The sequence below is a fragment of the Gymnogyps californianus genome, chromosome 4, assembly GCF_018139145.2.
Source record: "Gymnogyps californianus isolate 813 chromosome 4, ASM1813914v2, whole genome shotgun sequence".
Taxonomy (NCBI): Eukaryota; Metazoa; Chordata; class Aves; order Accipitriformes; family Cathartidae; genus Gymnogyps; species Gymnogyps californianus.
Genome location: NC_059474.1, coordinates 41933994 through 41955373, shown reverse-complemented (window position 1 = coordinate 41955373; position 21380 = coordinate 41933994). Strand labels below are relative to the sequence as shown.

Genomic DNA, 21380 nt, shown 5'->3' with positions numbered 1-21380 from the left:
TTGATCTGAATAGACTTAAGTCTTCAGTGCTGACTGCAAAATAAATCACAATGAAGCAAATGTTGGCCCCTTTGACTATTTCCTCACTGCAATTTTTAGCTGATTTCTATATGTATCATTAGGTGTTATCAACATTGCGACTTAAGCTCATGGAGAGTTTGTGGTGCATAAATCTTGGCTCCTTTTTTAATTGCAAAGAATTGTGACTATTATGTAGCTGATCTTGCAAATTCAAAAATATTCAGTATTTTAATTATGCTTATGTTATTTAAGGGCTAAAGGCCGCAACAGGCCTGCAATTGCTAGAATGCTAACAGCACATAATACAGCCAATTGCAAACAGCAGTCTAATTTGTTGATTTCAAGTGAGGTGTAATTATATTGCTTCATTTGCTGAGCAAATCATATGAGAGCTTCTCTAAATCAGTCTGATTGTGTAATGAAGAGCTAATTACAAACAGCAGTGTTCTTGCAGTAAATTTATGGTGACTGCTAATGCCAGGTTGGCACCGGTATGACAATGGCTTATTAGTACATTTACAAAAGCAACAGTGGAACTCTGCCCAAAGCACAGCAACTGTTCTCTATTTCGGGAGACCAGAGCGATTACCTCTCTCCCTTCTGTTGTTATCACTTAAAAATAAAAACCACCTCTCTTTTGTCACTTCTTCTTGGAAGGGATTAAATAACCCTTCTAGAAAAGCCCACCGTAAGACAGAATGACTTGGAAAGTATTCTTCCTAACCTTTAAAGCAGGTAGGCTTTGAAAATGTTGTTTGACCAGAAGCCTTCGCCATTACTGACAACTGGAGGTCTCGTATGTCCTTTTGCAATTCCTTTTCTCCCATTGTACCTTCACTGCATGCAGTCAAGGGTTGTCTTGGCAGTCACAAGGCTAAAAAAGAATTTCTGATAGAATTATGTTTGTGTCAGCCCTGTGCTGATTAAAAGACTTTTAGATTTCTACATTTTAATTTTTTATTTTCCTGTTTAAGTTGAAATTGGGGGTGACCTGATACAGCTTCTGTTATTTAATTCTAAATTACGTTTACTGTCAGATCAACCAACTCAAGCGGAAAGATGAACTGGTCACTGTACAAATTCACAGCACAGGAGAAGTTCTCTAGTTTTTCTGAAGTTTCCATTAATCTTTTGGTTTTTATTAATTTCTTTGAGTTCCATGAAGCATACTTTCTTATAGGTACTTTCAAGCAATCAGAATAATTTATTTCTGAATAGATGTGTGTAATTGCCTGTTCGATTTTAAGCCTGACACCCACAGTAGATTGAATGCTATTTTACACAAAGGCTTCTAATCTATTAAATGGTGCACCGGGACTGATTTCCTATGAAATTGCCTGATACACTTTCTCTCTTGGCACAATAGCATGGAATAAATTTCTTCCTGTATATCTCCATCCTGCTTTCTTTCTCCTGTAACACAGAATAATGAAGCTGTGGCCTCTTATTATTTCCTCTCTAATCCTGCTTAGTGACAGGTGACCCTTGATAAATGGTCTGATTTGGACAACCACCCCAAATACAGAAATACATATTCATTAGATCAACAGGAATGGACTTGAACTTATATGAAGCAGACTTCTTTGAAAAATATTTGATATTTAACTCCAACAAAGTAGTGGGGTTTTCCCCCATAAGCTCCAAAGTGGCTGTTTGCTCTGATGTTTTTGAGTTTTGACTGGGTTTGGAGCTTGTAGGTAGAATGAAGACAGTCCAGGCCAAATTTCTAGATCAACACCTTGTGGTCAGTAGTGAATTCTTGGAGAAAGAATATAAAAAAGTTAGTAAGAAGAATATAGTAGTCATTGGTAGTTATTGACTCTATCTGGGCTGTCATTTTATGTAGCCTCCAACAGAAGGCATGTATGTGTAATGTTATTTTGAAATTCCGGAGAGGAAATGAATATATGCAAATTTCATCTGATTATACATTTGTTAGGCATGGGGAAGACTGTTTTTTAAAAATCACTATTTACAAAGTGTTTTGCCTCAATCTTATGGAGTATACATTCTCAATGAGATATTATAGATGCTCTCGATTTTAGCACCATATTCTAACATAAAATCTGTTTCACTAAACAGATCTTCTGCTCCAAAACTAATATATTAATAACTGCTAGCAAGACTATCAAAGGAACGATATTTTTGTTCCATGAGACATAGCCAAATATTGCAGTAGAGAATTTCATATTTATTTTTCTATTTCCTTAATTGTTTCTCGGTTCTTTGGAGAATGTGGGCAGGGGAGGTTGCAAAGGCACAGCAAAAATTATTTCCCAAAGTTATTCTCCCAGTTTTCAGACTAGACATCAGACAAAAGGGAAAGATACTGTGCTTGTATATTAACCTAATGTGCATGCTAGCCATACTACTCTAGAGAAAAATCTGTAGACAACTACATTTTTCTCTCCTCTCCCTTTCTACCTGACGGAAGAGTACTGTCAGAGTACTAAATGGTTATTGTACTGTACTGAAGTATTTCTTTCTCATTTATGGGTGGTCTTCCTGTTAATCTGCAGGGTTGGAGTTCAGTAATTTCAGTTGACTCCAAAATAATTTTAACAGAACCCTGTCATATTCAAGAAAGTTTGCATTTTGGATGAAGACTGGTCTCTTAACTTAGAGGTGGTTCCTGGCTTTCTCTTTTGATCTTGGATTCGCAGGCTAGTCTCCTTATCCACGCTTTCAAAGAGCACACATTTGTCTACTTCTTCCCGTGATGTCCCTAACCAAGATTTGTGTTAGAGATAGACCTTTCACAAGTTATTCTCTTACTTTGATTTCCTATTAATCTGAATTTTAAAGCTGAGTTCAGAACAAATTATTCCTTTGGGTGGGGTGGGAGAATGGAACAGAGGAGCAAACCACCTCAAAATGGGCTGATGCCTGAGGTATCTGCATGAATTTTTGTCTAGTTTCTTGTGAACACCAGCATCGACATTTTGTTCCCTTTGGTATTTGCATTTATCGCTCTTCGTTATTGTCCTATATGAAATCTAGATCATGATTCCTCTGAGGAAAGGACCTGGGGTTTTTTGTGTTTCTGGAAAATAAAACGTACAGATATCTCTCTCTATTGCTCTCTCTCTCTCTTTTTTGTAAAAACAAACAAAAAAACCCAACCCCAAAACAACAAATAAAAGTTTATGATGCCCTATAAAGTTAGTAAAAACTGGTTTTAGTTAGAGCAAATGTAAAACAAATTCAAACACAAGCTTTTAGCTCTAAGAACTGTCTGAAAATCATTGGGTGGGATGAGATGGCATTATATAGGAGGGGGGAAAAAAATAATAAAAGGCTTTCTTTGTGAAACCCTCATGTGAACCAGCCCAGATAAACTTGACCTCGCAGAAGTTAGCATGAAAATATTGTTGAAAGTCAGAATGCTTATTAATGTACTCAAGTTTCCATATGCTGAATCTGTACCATGTCTTATTTTGCTATGTTGTATTGCTTACATTTGATCAGTCTTTTAATTTTCATGCTTATGATGCCCTCTTGGGTGTACTTTACAAAACTGGTGTCTAGGGTTTGGTTTGCTGCTGAAGAAAAAAAGGAATGACATGGCAAGATTGATTAATGATTTGGCCCACAGAGCAGGCTTCGTTTATTCCAAAGTCATAGTGACTCAGTTGACTGGAGATGATAAACGAATGTAAGCTGCAGGATTATTCATGTATGTTTCTGTGACAACAATACCACTGAAAAGTATTAATGTCGATTATGGATAAATATGGCGTTTCTTTTAGGAATGCTAATACTATTTTTTTGTGTTGCAGCACTTCACTAATTCAGTTATGTCTGATGTTCACTGTCAGGGAATGATTTTACTTTTTTTTAAATAACATGAGAAATAATTTCAAAGAGTGTTTGAAGTGTATGTGGGGCATAAGAAGTGGGATATATATGACTTCCTACTTTGTGGAAGTTTGCACATTTGGATAAGGTTTGCATGTGAACTTGTATGTATGCATGCATGATGCACGCATTTGTACTCTGCATATTCTAGGTTGTGCAATACCATTAAATCACAACTGTCTTTGTAAGTATTCAGTAGGTATCTTGCTTAGTGCTTTCATTTAGACAGCATTTTTTACTGCTAGGAGAGTATCTCATTTTGGTTAACAGATTGTTAATCATTCTGAGTTAAATCATCTTGCATTTGTGATCCTTTTGTGGAACTCTTTGGTTTGAGGTCTCCTGAAGCCAGCTGTACTTGTTACCTATGTGTGTTCAAGTCTATGTCTATCCTTTTAATTGTGCACTTGACAACTTGTGTATTAAAGGGTAAGGGTTAACAATTGATTTCTATGTATCACTTCATTAAACACCACTTAATGCTATCCAAAATCATCCCCATTACACCGATTTCATGCTAATAGTGTCCTGTTTTAGTAACACTTACTGCTATTCCATATTGTTAGCTGAATCAGTTTCCTGGGACGACTTAATAAAATGGCAGTCCCAGTTCAGCGTATCCAAATTAAGCTAAGTATTTTGTAGCAATGTATTACACTTACACAGCAGTTCTCATGAAGTGTTTTACAATCATGTATATAGAACCATTGCACAACAGCTCCCTACATGGTAGAGGGCAGCTGTTAACTGAGATTTTGGACAGTGCAGATTAATGACAAGAGGAGAAAGTTCAAACAGTTACATTAGGGCAGACATGTTATTTTAACATGTAGTACAGGCTCTTCAACATCAGCTCAATTCAGTCAGTGCTGAAGCTTGAGAACTTACCTGAAAACCCTCAGAATAATTAATCTAAGACTTTGTCATTAAAAGACCCACTCATTTTCCTGTTCTATTCTCCAAACCCTGTACTGGTCTCCCTTGAAGGAGAGGAAATCTCATTTTATGTGAGAGATTGCTTTGTTTTGAGACTTTTGCAATATTGCAAATATGCTATTAGCACATCTTTTCGTCCTGCTGAAGTACTAATAGCTTGTCACTCAGTTCAAGTTGTCATCTTCAAAGGGAACATTGACTGGACTTTGTTCCACACACCCCCATTTTTCACAAATACTGGCAATAGCCTGATAACTGGCTGTTTCTCATCCTCATTTCTTTGAAAAAGTGCTCATATATTTCCTCTGTCTAGCACAAACTATAGATGAATATTACTAATAATTGTAAATGAAAATACGTTTATACAACCTCTTGGAAAATAAAATTACTTATGTTTGTGCCAATTTCTGGTTGAACATGGTAGAAACTTCAGTTATCAAGGCTTTTCTGCTGCCTTGAATCTAAGAAATGTTTTCTTCCTGAGGTGGAAAAAGAGGGAGTTTTGAGATTACTTCAGCTTTAAGTATAAAGGTCATATATAGACTCCAAAGAGCAAGTCTGTTGCATGAGCTTTGATATCCTGATAATCATTTGGGGTTATTTTTTCTGCATAATAAATATCACTGGTTGTATTAAAGCTTTGTTGCCATTCCAGAAATGGTAATGGATCATTCACACCAAGAGGTCTCAGCTGAAAACCATCACTGAAGTAAGCTGCTGAGATTAGTAGTAGCAATCTGAAAGTGCCCAATTTGCACAGTTTAGGAAACTAAGATTAGTTTTCACTAATTGTGAAAACTAATATTGGCAAAAATAATTTTGCCAAAGAGAAGAAAAGAGAGAGAAGAGGACGAAAATAGGGTTTTTTTGGTATCAGTTTGTGTTGCAGCTGCAATGAGATGAAGTTCTCCAAGTAAATCAGATGACTGGAAGCAGGATTCAAGTAGGGCACAGAAACTCCTTCCACTCTTCTGTAGTGTCATTCACAAGTGTTTATGGTATTATCCAGATACAGAAATGTTTTGTGTTATCAATATCATGAGGATAGACTTTAGGGCAAAAGGGCCCAGAACTTTTTGGGTGAGCTATCAGTTCACCATTTAGGAGGTAAAGTTGAAAATAATATACTAGTGAAAGGAAACAGATAAGCATACAAAAAATGTTAAAGCCACCAAGTGAGATATTCTGTGCATGAATTTCAGATAAGCTTTAAAAAAATCCAGTTAGAGCAGTGGCATATAAATATGTTGCTTTTCTGAAACACGAATGAAATTATGTAGTCATGTCCACATCTCGCGTATATATATCAGATTCTTCTCTTAATATCTGAGGGGGAAAAAAAGACAGAGTTGTTGTCAAACTGTCATTTTCTCTCAGGATATATAAATTGCAACATAAATCATGGTATACTTGTAGGAAAATATTAACTAGAAAATGCTGGTTTTTTGCTTTCTTAAATTGAATGGCAATTTATTAAAGGATTTGGATCAAGGACTTGTAGTTCATATGACACACAGTGCAATAGGTTTCAAGTGTTAAAAAGATGATACTCATTTAAGCACATGGAATTGTGACTAAACTCTGATATGCTTTTTGCTGTTACAGTGTTTTCAGTGCTGGCTCCAGAGTATTATTAAAACATATTTAAACTTCAATAAGAAACTGTCTGAATTATATCAAATATATTTTGAGCATACTTTTCATGAATTTTCTAGTATATTAGTTTACTGATGAAAAGCGTTATAAAAAACTTAATGTCTTTAAAAATACTGCTTGATTTCTGTTCTTAAAAGTATCTTAAACTATAATTCTGGGGAAACTAAAAGTTGTGCTCACACTGTCACAGATCTGAAGCTTGTTATTTCTGCTCAAGTTTTGACTTTGAGTATTTCAGTGAACCCATTACCAAGCAGAAATTACTTGCATACATTAATTGGCCCATTATTATTACAAATTCATACATGGGAATCATGATAAGTTCACAAACACTGCATGAACAGACTGGGGAAAATGGCAAAAGATCAGTTACGACCTTTCAGAAGATTTTTATCTTAAGTTTGGTGGCATATGTAAAAGTGGTAAATGATATCTCTAACCATGCAAAAGTACCACATTCCTTAATTATAGAGAAACTGCTGTCAAATGTTGTAAAATCAAATGGCTGATATTTGTGAATATATTAGTCGTCCTCCAGTATCTTCCAGTCATTCAGTATAGCCTTGGAGTCTGACTTCATACCATCCTAAGGAAGTATGTGGGTTTTTTGTCAATTACCAGAATCAAAGTCAATGAACCATCATTACTTCAAGTGTATGAATCAGACCATGGGCAAAGTCCTTTTTCCTAAGCCAGGCATATTCTAAATTGACAAACATCAATTCTTTTCAACAGGAATTCAGTGCAGCACTGTCTAAATGTTTATTTCAAAGAAACTAGCATGGTACAAGCTGCTGCAATGGAAATTGATTTTCTGTTTTTCTCTTGTTTGGCAGTGGTGTTGGTCAAAGAGATCCCCAGTACTGCTTTACATGTGCACACACACTTTTCATTATATGTTTGTAATACTTGACTCTGATAACAGTGCATTTCAAACTATTGGTGAGAAGTACTGCCCTAATTCTGCAGATAGGGACAGGGAGGCACACACAGAGTCACAGTTTCTCTGAGATCACTAAACGTATCAGTAACAGGAGAAGGAACAGAAGTCTGTTTCTCCCTTTTTTTGTTGGTTTTTTGTTTGTTTGTTTGTTTTTTAAAGGCAGTTCTTGAAATTTAAAAAAAAAGTTAAGTCCTGTTTATGAAATTATGCTATTTGGAATCTTCTCATGTCAAATTACTGGCTTAAAAGCCTTGTTATCTGATTTTGTAGTATAGGCAAACTCTTCCTACAAATGGTATACCTTCCTACCTTCCTTTTCTTTCTTCTTATACAGCATTATATAAAATAAACTTTTAAAATGTCTCATGTAATGTTTTGCTATTAGTGAACATATTTTTTTACAGTACTTTTTTAGTCTTAGAAATGAAATTGGCCTTTATATCCAGGTAAACTTAAATGCTACATTATTTTAATATAACTGAACTAGGCAGGGTGTTTTCCCTTTCTGCCAGTCCTACTCAGTGCCTGTCAGCATGCCGCTCTGTTCATGGAAGCCTTAGGAAAATCACATTTAAAAGTCTCAGGAAGTATTAACGTGGATTGTTTTCTGCAAACAGACTTGGTTTGACAAGCAGCTGTTGGAAACATGAAAAGTTTCAATTCTTTGCAGCATCCAACTTGCATGCCGGTCAGCTGGAGACTGAGATAAATCTCTGCCTCTAGAACGGGAGGTAAACACTTAGTATGTAAACACTTAGTATACTGTGTCAATATCTCCTGATTTCTGGTTCCAAGATTCACAGTAGATTACTTGTTTGGAAATATCATTCAACTCATTTTTCTCATCTGTAAAGTAGGATAGTATTTAAAACTCTTGGAGGGCAAGTGAGCTGTATGCAGAAAATACTCAGGCCATTTGAATTCGTGTTCTTTCCTCGTAGGTCACTCTAACAAGTTAAGTATTCCTTTACCTGTCTGCAAAATTTAGTTTCACACTTTGAAGCTTAATTTATCTCACAGCAGAATTACAATGGCAGATAACTTAAACGTGACAACATGTGAATGTTCTCGTATAAGAAACCCTGCCCTTGATGCTTGCGTTTCTTAAGCTACATGATAGTTTAGTGGTGAACACTTACAGCCATCTGTGAAGATGGCTTGTAGCCCATTTCTAATAGGTGCCAAATAAACACGTTTTTAGATGGGAATCTTGTGCAATACTGCAGATGCTCTCTCAGCTACAGAAAGGTCATGAGTTGTGACAGTTTTGCCAAGCATCTCTTTACACTTCATGATACTTGTTGACACTAACAAAGCAGAAAAAGAAGATTTTTCTTAATAGTGAAAGTAGGCACCTGTGCCTGCCCACAAGGAAAATATAATTGTAGGAGTGACCTTGAATAACAGAATTTGTCAGAAAACTAACATACAGTAGTACTGTAGCAATTCTCCATTATTAATCTAATTCTAGAGTGCATTAATAAATTAAAGAATAGGCACAGATTTCAAACTTTTCAAAGAAATTGGTAACTGGTAATGAAAACAGAAAGTGCTCCCTCCCACAAATTGTCATCTTTGGGTTTTGGCCTTGTGGTTAGATGAAAAGGGATATTACAGATTTGCCATTTGTCATGAAGCTTAGTCATCTTTATTACAGCCAGCTTAATTAGACTCTTAATTCAGCTCAGAAAAGTTGTAACCTTTGGAAAATATCTAACTGATAAAGTTAATTGATAAAGTGAAACTTTCTGCTTTGTGTTTTGTTATCACTTTTTTTTTTACTTTAAATGCCTGCCTGCCTTTTAGCATTTCTCAAAGAATTACTTATACGGTATCATCTGCTGTAATTTTCAGCACAGTTCAGTGCACCAACTTGCTAACAGAGTGTATTTAAAATGCTGAGTTATCACATAAAAGCCTCTGAAGAAAGTTTGTATCTTAAAAATATATATTTTTTTTTTTAAAAATAGGCCAAAAACCATACTGTATGGATGGTTAGTATTTGGAAATTTTGCTTACATGAAGAAATAGTGTATGTATGAGCAGCCTTATATATAATTTCAACCATATTTTGTCATTTCAGAACTCATGAGAAATTATTTCACACTAATTCCCTCTTTAGAATCTTAATAAAAAGTCAGACATGTTTTTACCCAGAGGTGATCTTAGGTGAAGTACTCTATAGAGTACTGTTTGAACCCATTATTTCTCTGTGCAACATTAATATCATCAGTCTTACATTTGAGCTCCAGTTTCTTTCTTTTTCTTTTTTTTTCTCTATTGTACAAGAATATGAGATTTGTGAGAAGAATCAGTGGCATAACACAAAGTTAATCAAAACATAAATAATTCTCTTACGGTCATACACTCCCTACTGCATATGCGCAGTTTTCACATCACTGAAGTACTGGAAGAAAGGATTAATTTATCTAACTTGATTATCCTGAAAAGAATAACCTAACTCACAAAATGATGGGAATGGTAGAATAATTCAAATTCAACTTGTGCAACTTACTCATAAATCTGAATGAAAGTGAAGATAAAAATGAATTGATCTTGGACAGAAAAAAAAGTAATATCTCTTCCAAAATGGTTCAATTTTGAGTAATGAAAATTTACAGTATGAAAATGGATGAAATGATTCATTATTTGTGAAAGTTTCTGCCTTGACTATGCTGATGAACTGTGATCCCAAGGTGTCTTTTCATAGCTGGAAGGTATTTGTACAGGTGCTGCAAGATCTACTCTTATTTTTCAGCCGAGGACATGATTATGGTGCAATATAATCAGTACTACTAATGTCATAAACTGCAAGAGCATAATCTGTACCATCTGTAGAATATCAGGAACTATAATAGAGTATCTCTGCATTGGTATGCAGTTGGAGTTAAGGTGTTGTCCTCAGTAATTAATACAAAATTATTGTTTTATTTGCCCTCAGTTATGACAACGATTTATGTTACTCAAATACAGCAAGTAGAATTGGTGCAAATTTGCTTCAGAGAAGGCCAGTGACCAGCGACCAGCATAGAGGTTGTAGTTGCTGATTAAACACGGAAGCATAAAAGAAGCCTAAACCACGGATTTGTTGTGGACTATCTCTTGCAGTAGTATTCGATGTGCGAGAAGGGTGGTCCTTGCAAACAGCACTGAGCTTGCATTCGGGCATCTTTGGGCAGTTGTGGCCTTTGCCACTGACCTGCTGTGTATATTTTGATAATAATATTTTATGTCTTCAATAGCTATTATTTTCTGATTAAATCATATATTACTGGGCAGTGCCTGTTTGTTATTCTGTACAGTCTCTGGTATAACACATTCTCAAACTTGATTAGTTCTATCTTATACATTACTATAATAGGTCCTCCTCACCCCCCACCCCCAAAAAAACTTTTGTAAGTCTAACTGATTTTTTTGTTAGTCATCTTTCATTACTCTCCACTGTTGGTACCACATTGTTCAAGGATTTAAATTCAGGTAATTAATTTTTGTAGAACAGTGTTTCTGTACTCTTTGTTCATGCTGATTTTATGTGTTAATTGGAAATAGCCTTTTATTTTTATATGTATAACTAAATTTTTAGTTTAGTCATATGTGGTGTCAGTATAATAAATTTTTGAGCACCTAGATGCTACTAGATATGTAATGAACAAGAGAAACATGATGGAAACTGATATTTGAACTTGATTTTTTTTTTTCTTTAGCGCGTTGAGGCTATGTTGTCCTGTGGCTCTATCCACGTTCTGTTTAGTAGAGTGTTCAATCTAGAACTTTTAAGAAAAAATGTTTGTCCTTCCTAAAAAGGACTAGTCATTCATAGGATTGAGGTATAGACTTTGAGAGTCTCTTAAGTACATGATCAGTATTAGAGCCAAATTTCACTTAATGTTGCTGCTGTTTGTCTTCAGTTTCATTAATTTCACCACCACTCCATCATGCTTGAGAGCTCTGAATCATAATTTTTTTCAATCTCCAACACATTTTTTTTTCCCCCCAAGGAGACGCTACATTTAAAAGTTAATTAGTTTCCTCACAAATGTACAAGTCAATAAAATTGAGTTATGATTATTAAAATCATAAAAATGACATCAGTCTTACAGATCTGGAATATTTCTGAACATGTATTCATCACATGCAAATTTCATTGGGATACAGATCATCTGCACTTCATGCTCTGACAAGACAATATCCTAAGACAGGGATGAGCTCCAAAAAAAAAACCGACCAAGGTCATGTTTAAAAAAAAAAAAGTGAGATGTTAACTGGTGCCAGCCTGCAGAGCTCTTTTGCTGTCTGACCTCTTCTTTTCTTCTCTTTCACTCCTCTTTCATGGTTGTAGTTTTGGATAATTTTGGAAGAGCAATTAAGTTACTTGCCTGTGTAAATGTGCTGGTAATAACAGGAAGGTAAATGCTTGAACCAGTAGTGAATAACTTAGCTACAAGTAGAATATCTGAAGGAAAAAAATAACAACAGAAGCAAACAGCAAGTTACCAGAAAACTGTGTGTGTCAAATACATTAAAGTTCCAAATTGCTATTTTTGGCAAACATAATTTTTCAGGAAATTCAGGGTTATGTGTGGAAAAAAAAGTCAGTCAATGTATGTGTCCTACTACACAAATAGCATAAGTCAATAGCATGTCCAGTGGCAGGGCCATTATTCCTTACTTTCCACAGTGCAATAATGTTGCAATATTTAGCCCTAACAAATGGGTTTAGGAATGGAATGAGCATGCATGTTTTCTCTAAGGGGTATGAATGTTGGACCCCTTTTTTCTGTTTGCTAGTTTCCTTTGCATGAGATTAAGCTATTTTATTTTTCTCCCTTATTCCTGGTCTGAATATTTCTGAAGCTGTTGCTGCTATCAGTTTGCAATTTGTGTTGCTACACTTTTGTAGAGTTCTAGTTATGGATCATTTCCACTGTGGCTGAGTGTCAAGAATGATTTTCAGTTTAAAAACTCGTAAGTGACATTCACATAAATTAGTAACTCATAGTATAGGTGAAACTACTCTTGCATGTGCAACTGTGCTCACAGTGATGCCCAGTGGCTCCTAATCAAAATAGCAAGGTGTGTGTGGCTATCCATAGGGTTGTGCTCTGGTTCTGATAGCATTACATATTTTTGTTATTGGAAGATAGAATGAACATGTGCCTGTTAAATCTAATGACAGTCAAAACCTGGGAGGGAACCGAAGCAGGTTTGGTTGCACAATTGCAGTTTTAAAAGATCTTGACTATTTGAAGAAATGACCTGGAAAAAATAATTCATTTTTTTGCAAGAAGGCAGTTCACAAGGACAGATGTGTTGCTGTTCCTTTTAACTAAAATATTCAACTTATTAAGTATAGGATGAGGAAATCTTAGGTATAGGTAGGCTTGAGAAAATATATGTAGATATCTGTAAGTCTATCATCTACATGTATATATAAAAGTAAGGTATAGTGAAACTACAGTGGCCAATGAACAAAAAAAAAAAAAGCATGGTTGTATAAAAAATTCAAAAGCTGTAGTGGACTCTATAAACAACAGTACAAAAGATGATGCAGAATACTTCTTCCTCCACTCAGTTGTAGTCTTCACAAACCTTCACAAAAAGAGGCAGCTTGTGGATTTCTCCCTAGATTTATGCTAAAGGGATTTTTTCCTCGCTCAGCTGAATGTAAACTGCCACCGTTTCACAATGATTGCCCTTTCTTCTGCCGTGAAAGTACAAGAAAGATTGAAAGGATCCATAGTGGTCTGCAACTACAAGATATGTCCACATGTCTACAATGTTTGTCTATGTTTTTCCCAACATACTTGTAGTATGGACTTTAAAGTTAACATTAAGAATGTGCCAACTCTCCTTCTATAATTTTTATATGAAATATTTTAGCACAAATACTAAAAATAAGGCTGTTCTGAAGCTTGTCACACCTGTGCAAAGCTTACTTCCCTCCATTTATTTTCTCTTCCTGAAAGCATAATCTTCTATTTCTGTGCAGTTACTATTAAAAGATACTGTGAAAATAATTTTATAATAAAACAAGGAAGAAACTGTTCATAAGAGTTCATATGTTCAGAGGAAACAGACTATTTTCATGAGAAAAGCTTTATGCTTTTTCAGTAAATAAGGTTTTTAAATATAGTAGTACTTGAAAACCTCACTGAGATACTAGCATCTGTACTAAAAGTAATAAAGGTCAAGGAAGAGACATGGACAAAATGTGACAAATCAGCATAGCTTCTACATGTTCTTCAGGCTTTCCCAAGGAGGATTAGCAGCCTTGTAACTAGTCACAATGAGTCCTGATATGTTTTTTGTGAGTTACTGCTTAAATAGTGTCCTTTTTCCTTAAACTACAGTGTGTAATTTTGACTTCAGTTTGAAAGAGATTTTTCATAATGGAAATCTTTCTCATTCAAAGAAGTTGCATTTTATGAACTTTCCATCAGAATGGATCTTCAGAGATTATGTACTTGACGGTAGAAGTCATCAGAACAAGATTTTATTACTCTGTTTAAGGGGCGGGGGGGAGAAGTCAATTTCCTTCCAAAGAACAAAACACAGCATGTCTTCCAAAAGTTGATGGCATCACTGGTCTTTCAGTTCTAAGTTGTAACAGTCGAGATACAATAAAAACGTATTCCTCTGCACGCAGCCAAAAGTATTAGAAAATCTGCCAGTCCTTTTTGGTATCCTTATGTGTTGCAGCACTGGTGTGTTTTGTTTGTTTCGTTGGTGTTTTTTTTCCTTTTCAAAAGGAAAACCGTATGGGGGATCTTTTATCTCACAGATTTTCTAGCATAAATGAAACTTGTAAATTATACAACTTTAGCTTTTTTTTTTTTGACTTGCATCCTTAAAGCTGTAACTGCCAAATACCTATAGCATATAATTTATTAGGTCTGTTTAAGCAGTTATATATTTGTTCTAAGTTTTTAAAAAGAGAGGCAACTGAATGTTATGGGGTTTTTCCCAATATTTTGACTGAATGCTCTGAAGTACTTTATTTCTGTCTCACCTTCAATGGCAGGTTTCCCTGGCAGTTCAGTAGCATCTCTCTTGGACAGTGGAGCTGGCCAGACATCCCTCATAATTATGTAGCAGTCATGTGTGCCAAAAAACCTAGTCAAATTATAACTATGTACTTTGGAGGTAGATAATTTAATGCTATGCAATTCACAGCTATGCAAGTTAAATTAATGCAAAAGGAAAATCAAATACTTATAGTGTAAGTATTTTTATTATATGTATATAAACATATACACACTTTTTTTAGTATACAGTGAGTTACTGAGATTTATTCTTTATTTTTTATTTTATTCTTTAAAGTTTTACTCTTCATTTTCAATTGTATTGACCAAGCAAGATATGCCACAGCAGTACAAAGGGATATAGTGTTGTGGTAAGTCTGTAATCATAGATTTATGATTATCGTACAGACTTGTACTTCAGCCTCATAGGGTTATCTTCCTGCAGCATTACTTTAAGGAAGTGATGAGGCATTTTTCAACAGCAGCAAGATTTTTTTATTTTATGCTAAGAACATGTTCAAAAACATATCAATTTGCCTTAATATTTATCTTAACTGTTCAAATCACTTTAGCTTTTAAAGTATGTGCTGCATTTCAAGCTGACATGTTTAGATAGAATCCTCCTTTAGATCAACTGCTATACTATCCCTTATTCTAACTGAATTCCTCTAATTTCTTTTCATTATATTTTTTAATATACTGAAATATAATTTGGCATTTTTGTTTTTTTCAAATGTACTGTTATAAGCATATCTTGATGCTAAATAGATATGACGAAGTCCAAGTTTGCCTGCTGTTAGTTAAGCATACTTGCACATCCTCACATGAACATGATGGGAATATATTTAGTACTTGTTATTTAATAAACATTATTTATATTGTACAATAGCTAGAGAATATCAGATTAATCTGGTAGAAGCTGGTTTCTAAGTAAACCAAAGGAAGGGCAGGTTTTTATGAAACAAATCATGCAGCTGTAGAATTTAGCAGGCAATTCTGTGTATGCTAACAGTGTAGACGGGTTCAAGGCAAGACTGGAAAATTTATTCAGAAATACATAGAAGCCAGGTGGCTCCGAAACTATCTTTAATGAAAATGGTTAGAGTCTTGAAGAGCACTGGGGGAAGTATTGTGTACATTTGCCCTATGTTTTCTTTACTTTTCGCTGGGGAAGTATTGTGTACATTTGCCCTATGTTTTCTTTACTTTTCGCTGGACCTCTCTTTATGGCTTTTGGAGACAGGATAGTTGAATCAAGTGGTTGCTTAATCTAATCCTGTACACCTGTTCTTACCTTGCACCATGAGCCATAGCTGAGTTTGCTTTTTGAAAGAAAATTGTTGTTGCCTTCTTCCCTGCTCCCTAGATTTATTCATAGTCTAAAGTATTTACAAAAGGTTCTTCGCACCACAAACACTTGTAAAAGTTCATTATTTGATTTTGATCTGAATGGAAATGTTGTATTAAAAGGAAGTTGATTAGAAAATCAAGGTTCTTTTTATACCTATGGGGGAAACAGTGATGAATTTACAAATTAAATTTGTAATATATATATATACACACAATATACTGCAACCCTAGTGTATAGTATATATCTCAATTTTATTTGTCTAAACTTTCAATGGAGTCTAGAAGGTTATTCCTGACTCTCTACTAAAGCATAAAGGTCAAGTTACAAAGTCAAAACCTGTAAATAGCCCAATTAAAAGTAATTAAAATTAAATTTGTTTAGGTGTAGTATGACAGAGAATGGCAGACACTTCTTTAAGTCTATCAAAAGAGTAATATGTAAAATGTTATAAGTTGTCATTGTAAAATGATCTGTTTGTGCACCTATATTTTGCTTTTTCCTGTCCTTGAGATTCCCACAACCTACATCTTCACATTTCCTGTGATTTACACTGTGATTGTAGTTGTAAAGTGTGTTCAGGCTTAATCAGTACAATGAACCTTATGGAAAAACTGATGTAGCTATTAGGAAAAGAAAGTGCCCTTCTGAGTAATACAAATCTGAGTTAATTTGAAGAAAAATTTTAATCATCTTTGGGTACTTGCTGGGAGAATGAGATATTCTTGTGGAAGCTATGGTGAAAGGAAGCGTTTGATCATTTTATACCCTTTTAAAAGTTGTGGTAATATTTTCTTGGAGTATAAAATAGATAAGAAATTGATATCATTTTAAGTGCTGTTTTGATCATTTTAAAAGAGATTCAACATCAGAATCAAGTGTATTAGATTTCAGTGAGGAAGGCTTTTATCTTGCAATACCCACTTGGTGCCTTAATGAGGCTTAACAGGATCCTGCTGAAAAATTTTAAGAGAACTGCTTCAGGCAAATGTTTCATGGTGCATTACCTAAGCATATATCATTTGGGATCTGATGGTCTCAGTTGCTGGAGAAACACTGGATTTAGAGTCAGTAACATAGCCAATTTATCAAAAGACAGAAAGTAAACAGCTTTCCTACCATTCATTTCTTCAAATTATGGTAAAAAAATTACCAGACTTGATCTTATGTAGCAAAGAGATTTAAAGACAATGTGGAATTATTTATGATTGCTAAATAAGTGAGGTGCAATTAAAAAAAACTATAACAGATATGTTTTTCATTCATGCATATATATATGTCTGTATGTGTGCAGCGATTTGTTTTACTGTAGACCTGAACTCAGAGACAGTTTACTTCTAGCTAAGCTTACTTGTAGTGGAGAAGAACATTTTCTATGTGACACTTAGTAGCCAATTACTTTCTTTCTATTTAATTTGCTTTTATTCAAATTTTGCAACTTGAATATTATTGAAAGTGTTCTTATGATGAGTAAAACTGAATGGAAAGTTCCATTTTGTAACTGATTTTTTACTAAATCAGGGAGTTGGAAAACCAGTTTGAAAACATCTCTTTTTTTCTTGAAAACATGAGTAAAACATTACATAAAATTTGTGTCTTTACATAAAACATTTAATTTCACTGGAAGGAAAATACTCCTTTTTAATCTTAAAATGAAAAATAAACTCCAAATCAAGATAACTGTTGCATTTAAAACATTTTAAATGAAAGTTCTGACTTCAATTTTTATTTTTTTAATCAGAACAATTTACTAAATTTAACATGAACTTCTGTGCAAACATTTGACTCCAAAATGCATTGCTCAGCAAAGAAATTATTTTTAAAATTTTGGCAAGATCTGATACTGAGTCTGATTTAGTTATGAGTGCTGATGTGTTAACAGCTACCATCTGCTGTATGTAAATGAAAAAAGGGAAATACGAAATATAAATAGTTAATGATGTACCCTTGTCATATCACAGGCTATGCATTTATTTGTCTATTCCACAGTTTTGTGAAATGAAGTTTTTACCAAAAATAAAGTTACAGATCAATATAAAAATTGTTCATATTTCTCACATCCCAAGTTTGACATATGATAAATCGTTACTGTCTCCTGACTATGCCGGTTACTCTATTAATGATATTTCCTTCTTAAAGGATGTTTCTAATTTTATATGTGTAATTACAGTAGCAAATTATCAGAGGTACCTGCTTAACTAATTACTTCTGTTTAAATTCTGTTATCTGGGCCTTCAATTGATTGTGAGCGAAAATAAATTTAAGGACCAAGATTGTCTCTGAAAAATTAGAAATTGAGGTTTAAAACCTTTTTAAACATACCCTTTCCCATGTGAAGGGTTGTTATTCATGTTATGCCACTTGAGTTAATTATGGACTATGCTCAGAAATAAGACTATAGGGTAAAATCTTTAATGTTTAGAGATATGCAGGCTGTGAAACTGACAAGCTGCTTGTGTCTAGTAGGTGTGAGCCTGCTTTTGTCAGACCTACAGATGCTCTTGAACCAGAGTCGTGTGTGGATCTATTGAGAACAAAAGAGCGTAAATCCAAAGGACAGAGACTAATGTGCTTGGGATTTAGTGTCCTATTCTACTGTGTATATACTTAATCCAGTGTGTTAGACTTGTACTATATAAGATTATAAAATCTTAGATGTGCATTTGGATTTCTGGCCTTCCGGCACATAACCTGTATCATATTAGCTCTTTCCTCTGCCCAACTCACGGTCACAAGGCTCTGCAAAGGAAAGGAGTCAACAATAACCGTAGAAGGAAGTTGCACAGTCTGGACTGAAATTTGAGGCCATATGAAAACCTCTTTCAAGATCAGCACCTATGTTTATCGCATTCCAAAGACCAAAAATAATTTTGTATTTATGGAGTGAATTCTAATACAAAATTTATTTCAGAGCAAGGCAGGATATGGAGAGATTATATATTCCCATACTTTTGTGTTAGTAGGCTATTTAATCATTTTTCAGCAACAGCCTTAATAAATGTCAGGGATACTCTTTGTGTTGTGCTGACGCAGTCTGAACTTCGGTGTAGACAACTAACCAGGTTTTCTGGGTTTGTTATTTAAAGTACTTCAGTGCAATATAGCAAAACAAGATCTGTGCAGAATCTGTTCTCACTGGCAGTGGTATGGAAAGATTGTCTCCAAACCTGGGTGCCTATTTTTTTTACCACTTCTAAGCTAATCACGTTCTCTCATGTAAGCTCAAAGTAGTTATAATATTATAGCTATTTTACTAAGTTTTTTTTCTTCTGGTTTCTTTCTTTCTTTTGCTTGCCTATAACTTTAATGATTTCTGTAAAATTTTATTTGTTGAACATGGTGAGCTATTCTTATTGAAGGCTTTCAGATTTCCTCAGTGTTTTTGACTGATACCAACGAATTCACATACAGCTTACAGGCATTTATAGACTTTTTTTCCCCCACTTTTAAACATGAATTGAAAACATGACATGGAAGACAGAGCGATCATACCACGTAAGAGCTTTCTTTGCAGTTGTATTGAATGCTTCTGTCTGGACTAACACCACAGGTTTAAGCTTTCTTAAAATAACACTGTTCAAATCTCACTTGAACAATTATGTGAGTTGTAATTATACCAGTGACTAATGAACAGCCATCATTTCTAAAGCATCCTAATGAGAAATGTTGCTGATGCTAAATGAAAAGTAATGAAAGGGTTTCCAGATTTTCAAACTGAAGTCAAATTGAGTACTTGAATTAGTAAAAATAATTGTCTAATTTGGACAATGGATTCTTGGTTTTGCTGACTCTGCCTTGAATAAGTATCTTCGTTGGTAGACAAAGGATAGTGATTTCTAACTATTTGTTTTAAACATTATTTTGACATGTTTATTGAACATCAGTGGATTAAATCTAATTGAATTTTGATTGCCTAGCAGATTTGTAATGGATAACATAGCAGGAGTCATTGGCTTATATTTACAGCTATAATATACTACTTAAAATTCAGCCTCCTCATAAACAATTTCATTTAATGATTCTATTTGGCATATTAGTGTCAGCAACGAATTGCAAGAACATGCTTACTGCCTATCGTAAGCATGCTTTTATAGAACAAGAAAATAAAAATGTAGGGTTTTTCCTCTAGTTGGGTGAAGGGAAAAATCTAATTTAATTATGACTGACTTATTTCCTACTGTTAAATAAGGAATATATCATATTGGGAAAATGGCAGGGCCAGATGAGCAAGAATTTCATTTGGGTTTTTTTATCTCATTACACTGTGTGACTAAACTTCATGAAGAAATGCTCTCCCCTTGATTTAGATTAACTTTTGATCTATGTTTATAATAGCCTGTTTCCAACAATAACTTATCAGCAGCCTTTCAGTTAGCACAAAATTCCATAGCCTCATTGACCTTTGACCAAATATACTATGCAAGTGTTGCTAGTAAATCTTTCAGTGATAATTTTCCAGTGGGTGTAAAAACACATCAGGCAAAAGTATGTTCTGGGGACTTTTCAGAGAGTTCCTGTTTGTGCAGAAAAGGTAGAACAACTGAGGCATCAAATGGAAAAGGAAGGGAGTCGACAACTGCAGTAGCAGACCTGGAGTGAGACCACCGTATGTAACATGGATTTGGGTGGGAGGAGGAAAGCACCTAACCTCCTGCCTTGGTAGCCAGGGTGCCTTGGTAGCCAGATCTGCCCAATATTGCTCTTTTTTTCAGACACTGCAGATCTCCCCTAGCAGTTTTCTTTAGAGTCAATGCTGAAAAGTGAAAGCACCATGTCATGACGCTAGGGTCTTTCTTACTAAGCTTTGAAATAAAACAAAAGAGCTCATTGTCAAGAGCTGATAGTTTTACCAGGAAACAGTTTGTCAGCATGGTATTAATTCTGAATTCTAGTTCATATGCCTCCTTTCTAGTTTGAAGAAGGAATTTTGCTTCACATTTCTCTTCAGGTCTAGCAAATTCTCCTCTTATTGATGTATGTATTCTGATTTTTCAGCTGTAGAATAAGCAGTAGGAGCAGGCTGCTCACTGACCTTGAAAAACATTTTCTTAATGTTTTGCTGTATCTGTAAGTGTTCTTTAAAAAATTCCTCATGTTTATTACATGGGTATTAACGGACACTGAAAATAGAAACAACTTTATTTTTGTGATTACCACTTCTTTCCTTTGTAGTGCATAACTGTTTATATACAACATAGTGAAATAGTTGCTGTACTTCAGCAGCTGACAGTACTCTAGATACCCCAAACTATTCTAAGATAACAAAAAGGATGCTATTCATGCAGAGTTCCACAGACTTTGATGATGTTCTGTAGGAGGAGCTTGAATAACTAATTTCCATGAGTGTTCAAAGATGTTGAGGAATACAATCAAATACAGAAGGTCCGCATTAGAAGGCAAATATTAGACCTGCCTAGTTATTTCTCAGACTAGGCTTTATGATCTTGGGAAAAAATTTTACTTATTTTAACTTTGAGAATTTATTTCGTCATTAGCCTTGAGCAGGGACTTTTTTTTAATACAACCTCCTTTAAAATGTGTCTTGTCGCATATGTTGCTGTTGTAGCTTGCAATGTCCCTAGTGCTTTTGCTGAGC

At 34.7% G+C, this 21380-nt stretch overlaps 1 protein-coding gene across 2 annotated transcripts in view; it reads left to right on the top strand.

The window, feature by feature from the left end:
• The window catches only part of GALNTL6 (polypeptide N-acetylgalactosaminyltransferase like 6), a 491552-nt gene that overhangs the window by 250449 nt on the left and 219723 nt on the right, over positions 1-21380 (top strand). The window lies entirely within an intron of this gene.